Here is a 6614-nt window from a genome sequence, read left to right on the forward strand (position 1 = left end):
TCCATTACCATTTTAATACCGATATTAACAATATTTTTATATAAAATTTTTCGACAAATCAAAATTTAAAAATCTCATAACTCAGCCAAAAACGCATTAATTTCAATTCGGAAAGCGGCAGTATGTTAATTTTTAGCAGGTTAACAAAACTGCATTCTCCATTTAAAATGTGAATTTTTTGCCGATTTTTGCAAATTTTCATGATGTAACCCCTTTCCTTTTTTCCGAAAAAAGGGAAATTTCTGAAAAAAATTTTTTTCGGCCGGATAAAGCTAGAAAGAAAGGCCTGTATATGCTGATCAAGAATATATATGATTTATGGGCTCGGAAATTGCTCCTTCACTTATTTTTAAGCTTCTGACTGAAGGTCCATTACCATTTTAATACCGATATTAACAATATTTTTATATGAAATTTTTCGACAAATCAAAATTTAAAAATCTCATAACTCAGCCAAAAATAAACATAATGACGTTTTGCGAATTAAAATTAATGCATTTTTGACTAAGTTATGAATTTTTTAAATTTTGATTCGTCGTATATAGAAATACAGTTAATATCGACTAAAAAATGGTAATGAACCTTCAGTCAGAAGCTCAAAAGCAAGTGAAGGAGCCATTAAATTAACACTCCTTCACTTATTTTTAAGCTTCTGACTGAAGGTCCATTACCATTTTAATACCGATATTAACAATATTTTTATATGAAATTTTTCGACAAATCAAAATTTAAAAATCTCATAACTCAGCCAAAAACGCATTAATTTGAATTCGGCAGGCGGCAGAATGTTAATTTTTAGCAGGTGAACAAAACTGCATACTCCATTTAAAATGCGAATTTTTTGCCGATTTTTGCAAATTTTCATGATGTAACCCCTTTCCTTTTTTCCGAAAAAAGGGAAATTTCTGAAAAAAATTTTTTTCGGCCGGATAAAGCTAGAAAGAAAGGCCTGTATATGCTGATCAAGAATATATATGATTTATGGGGTCGGAAATTGCTCCTTCACTTATTTTTGAGCTTCTGAATGAAGGTCCATTACCATTTTAATACCGATATTAACAATATTTTTATATGAAATTTTTCGACAAATCAAAATTTAAAAATCTCATAACTCAGCCAAAAACGCATTAATTTCAATTCGGAAAGCGGCAATATGTTAATTTTTAGCAGGTTAACAAAACTGCATACTCCATTTAAAATGTGAATTTTTTGCCGATTTTTGCAAATTTTCATGATGTAACCCCTTTCCTTTTTTCCGAAAAAAGGGAAATTTCTGAAAAAAATTTTTTTCGGCCGGATAAAGCTAGAAAGAAAGGCCTGTATATGCTGATCAAGAATATATATGATTTATGGGGTCGGAAATTGCTCCTTCAGTTATTTTTAAGCTTCTGACTGAAGGTCCATTACCATTTTAATACCGATATTAACAATATTTTTATATAAAATTTTTCGACAAATCAAAATTTAAAAATCTCATAACTCAGCCAAAAACGCATTAATTTCAATTCGGAAAGCGGCAGTATGTTAATTTTTAGCAGGTTAACAAAACTGCATTCTCCATTTAAAATGTGAATTTTTTGCCGATTTTTGCAAATTTTCATGATGTAACCCCTTTCCTTTTTTCCGAAAAAAGGGAAATTTCTGAAAAAAATTTTTTTCGGCCGGATAAAGCTAGAAAGAAAGGCCTGTAGAAGCTGATCAAGAATATATATGGTTTATGGGGTCGGAAATGACTCCTTCACTTATTTTTAAGCTTCTGACTGAAGGTCCATTACCATTTTTATACCTATATTAACAATATTTTTATATGAAATTTTTCGACAAATCAAAATTTAAAAATCTCATAACTCCGCCAAAAACGCATTAATTTCAATTCGGAAAGCGGCAGTATGTTAATTTTTAGCAGGTTAACAAAACTGCATACTCCATTTAAAATGTGAATTTTTTGCCGATTTTTGCAAATTTTCATGATGTAACCCCTTTCCTTTTTTCCGAAAAATGGGAAATTTCTGAAAAAAAAATTTTGCGGCCGGATAAAGCTAGAAAGAAAGGCCTGTAGATGCTGATCAAGAATATATATGATTTATGGGGTCGGAAATTGCTCCTTCACTTATTTTTAAGCTTCTGACTGAAGGTCCATTACCATTTTTATACCTATATTAACAATATTTTTATATAAAATTTTTCGACAAATCAAAATTTAAAAATCTCATAACTCAGCCAAAAACGCATTAATTTCAATTCGGAAAGCGGCAGTATGTTAATTTTTAGCAGGTTAACGAAACTGCATTCTCCATTTAAAATGTGAATTTTTTGCCGATTTTTGCAAATTTTCATGATGTAACCCCTTTCCTTTTTTCCGAAAAATGGGAAATTTCTGAAAAAAAAATTTTGCGGCCGGATAAAGCTAGAAAGAAAGGCCTGTAGATGCTGATCAAGAATATATATGATTTATGGGGTCGGAAATTGCTCCTTCACTTATTTTTAAGCTTCTGACTGAAGGTCCATTACCATTTTTATACCTATATTAACAATATTTTTATATGACATTTTTCGACAAATCAAAATTTTAAAATCTCATAACTCAGCCAAAAACGCATTAATTTCAATTCGGAAAGCGGCAGTATGTTAATTTTTAGCAGGTTAACAAAACTGCATCCATTTAAAATGTGAATTTTTTGCCGATTTTTGCAAATTTTCATGATGTAACCCCTTTCCTTTTTTCCGAAAAATGGGAAATTTCTGAAAAAAAAATTTTGCGGCCGGATAAAGCTAGAAAGAAAGGCCTGTAGAAGCTGATCAAGAATATATGTGGTTTATGGGGTCGGAAATTGCTCCTTCACTTATTTTTAAGCTTCTGACTGAAGGTCCATTACCATTTTTATACCTATATTAACAATATTTTTATATGAAATTTTTCGACAAATCAAAATTTAAAAATCTCATAACTCAGCCAAAAACGCATTAATTTCAATTCGAAAAGCGGCAGTATGTTAATTTTTAGCAGGTTAACAAAACTGCATTCTCCATTTAAAATGTGAATTTTTTGCCGATTTTTGCAAATTTTCATGATGTAACCCCTTTCCTTTTTCCGAAAAATGGAATATTTCAGAAAACAATTTTTTTCGGCCGGATAAAGCTAGAAAGAAAGGCCTGTATATGCTGATCAAGAATATATATGATTTATGGGGTCGGAAATTGCTCCTTCACTTATTTTTAAGCTTCTGACTGAAGGTCCATTACCATTTTAATACCGATATTAACAATATTTTTATATGAAATTTTTCGACAAATCAAAATTTAAAAATCTCATAACTCAGCCAAAAACGCATTAATTTCAATTCGGAAAGCGGCAGTATGTTAATTTTTAGCAGGTTAACAAAACTGCATACTCCATTTAAAATGTGAATTTTTTGCCGATTTTTGCAAATTTTCATGATGTAACCCCTTTCCTTTTTTCCGAAAAATGGGAAATTTCTGAAAAAAAAATTTTGCGGCCGGATAAAGCTAGAAAGAAAGGCCTGTAGAAGCTGATCAAGAATATATATGGTTTATGGGGTCGGAAATGACTCCTTCACTTATTTTTAAGCTTCTGACTGAAGGTCCATTACCATTTTTATACCTATATTAACAATATTTTTATATGAAATTTTTCGACAAATCAAAATTTAAAAATCTCATAACTCCGCCAAAAACGCATTAATTTCAATTCGGAAAGCGGCAGTATGTTAATTTTTAGCAGGTTAACAAAACTGCATACTCCATTTAAAATGTGAATTTTTTTGCCGATTTTTGCAAATTTTCATGATGTAACCCCTTTCCTTTTTTCCGAAAAATGGAATATTTCAGAAAACAATTTTTTTCGGCCGGATAAAGCTAGAAAGAAAGGCCTGTATATGCTGATCAAGAATATATATGATTTATGGGGTCGGAAATTGCTCCTTCACTTATTTTTAAGCTTCTGACTGAAGGTCCATTACCATTTTTATACCTATATTAACAATATTTTTATATGAAATTTTTCGACAAATCAAAATTTAAAAATCTCATAACTCCGCCAAAAACGCATTAATTTCAATTCGGAAAGCGGCAGTATGTTAATTTTTAGCAGGTTAACAAAACTGCATACTCCATTTAAAATGTGAATTTTTTGCCGATTTTTGCAAATTTTCATGATGTAACCCCTTTCCTTTTTTCCGAAAAATGGGAAATTTCTGAAAAAAAAATTTTGCGGCCGGATAAAGCTAGAAAGAAAGGCCTGTAGAAGCTGATCAAGAATATATATGGTTTATGGGGTCGGAAATGACTCCTTCACTTATTTTTAAGCTTCTGACTGAAGGTCCATTACCATTTTTATACCTATATTAACAATATTTTTATATGAAATTTTTCGACAAATCAAAATTTAAAAATCTCATAACTCAGCCAAAAACGCATTAATTTCAATTCGGAAAGCGGCAGTATGTTAATTTTTAGCAGGTTAACAAAACTGCATACTCCATTTAAAATGTGAATTTTTTGCCGATTTTTGCAAATTTTCATGATGTAACCCCTTTCCTTTTTTCCGAAAAATGGGAAATTTCTGAAAAAAAAATTTTGCGGCCGGATAAAGCTAGAAAGAAAGGCCTTAGCAGGTTAACAAAACTGCATACTCCATTTAAAATGTGAATTTTTTTGCCGATTTTTGCAAATTTTCATGATGTAACCCCTTTCCTTTTTTCCGAAAAATGGAATATTTCAGAAAACAATTTTTTTCGGCCGGATAAAGCTAGAAAGAAAGGCCTGTATATGCTGATCAAGAATATATATGATTTATGGGGTCGGAAATTGCTCCTTCACTTATTTTTAAGCTTCTGACTGAAGGTCCATTACCATTTTTATACCTATATTAACAATATTTTTATATGAAATTTTTCGACAAATCAAAATTTAAAAATCTCATAACTCCGCCAAAAACGCATTAATTTCAATTCGGAAAGCGGCAGTATGTTAATTTTTAGCAGGTTAACAAAACTGCATACTCCATTTAAAATGTGAATTTTTTGCCGATTTTTGCAAATTTTCATGATGTAACCCCTTTCCTTTTTTCCGAAAAATGGGAAATTTCTGAAAAAAAAATTTTGCGGCCGGATAAAGCTAGAAAGAAAGGCCTGTAGAAGCTGATCAAGAATATATATGGTTTATGGGGTCGGAAATGACTCCTTCACTTATTTTTAAGCTTCTGACTGAAGGTCCATTACCATTTTTATACCTATATTAACAATATTTTTATATGAAATTTTTCGACAAATCAAAATTTAAAAATCTCATAACTCAGCCAAAAACGCATTAATTTCAATTCGGAAAGCGGCAGTATGTTAATTTTTAGCAGGTTAACAAAACTGCATACTCCATTTAAAATGTGAATTTTTTGCCGATTTTTGCAAATTTTCATGATGTAACCCCTTTCCTTTTTTCCGAAAAATGGGAAATTTCTGAAAAAAAAATTTTGCGGCCGGATAAAGCTAGAAAGAAAGGCCTTAGCAGGTTAACAAAACTGCATACTCCATTTAAAATGTGAATTTTTTGCCGATTTTTGCAAATTTTCATGATGTAACCCCTTTCCTTTTTTCCGAAAAATGGAATATTTCAGAAAACAATTTTTTTCGGCCGGATAAAGCTAGAAAGAAAGGCCTGTATATGCTGATCAAGAATATATATGATTTATGGGGTCGGAAATTGCTCCTTCACTTATTTTTAAGCTTCTGACTGAAGGTCCATTACCATTTTAATACCGATATTAACAATATTTTTATATGAAATTTTTCGACAAATCAAAATTTAAAAATCTCATAGCTCAGCCAAAAACGCATTAATTTCAATTCGGAAAGCGGCAGTATGTTAATTTTTAGCAGGTTAACAAAACTGCATACTCCATTTAAAATGTGAATTTTTTGCCGATTTTTTTAGCAGGTTAACAAAACTGCATTCTCCATTTAAAATGTGAATTTTTTGCCGATTTTTGCAAATTTTCATGATGTAACCCCTTTCCTTTTTCCGAAAAATGGAATATTTCAGAAAACAATTTTTTTCGGCCGGATAAAGCTAGAAAGAAAGGCCTGTATATGCTGATCAAGAATATATATGATTTATGGGGTCGGAAATTGCTCCTTCACTTATTTTTAAGCTTCTGAATGAAGGTCCATTACCATTTTAATACCGATATTAACAATATTTTTATATGAAATTTTTCGACAAATCAAAATTTAAAAATCTCATAACTCAGCCAAAAACGCATTAATTTCAATTCGGAAAGCGGCAGTATGTTAATTTTTAGCAGGTTAACAAAACTGCATACTCCATTTAAAATGTGAATTTTTTGCCGATTTTTGCAAATTTTCATGATGTAACCCCTTTCCTTTTTTCCGAAAAATGGGAAATTTCTGAAAAAAAAATTTTGCGGCCGGATAAAGCTAGAAAGAAAGGCCTGTAGAAGCTGATCAAGAATATATATGGTTTATGGGGTCGGAAATGACTCCTTCACTTATTTTTAAGCTTCTGACTGAAGGTCCATTACCATTTTTATACCTATATTAACAATATTTTTATATGAAATTTTTCGACAAATCAAAATT

The sequence above is a fragment of the Drosophila serrata genome, unplaced genomic scaffold (genome assembly GCF_035046125.1).
Source record: "Drosophila serrata isolate PLE 108 unplaced genomic scaffold, ASM3504612v1 contig_176, whole genome shotgun sequence".
Lineage (NCBI taxonomy): Eukaryota > Metazoa > Arthropoda > Insecta > Diptera > Drosophilidae > Drosophila > Drosophila serrata.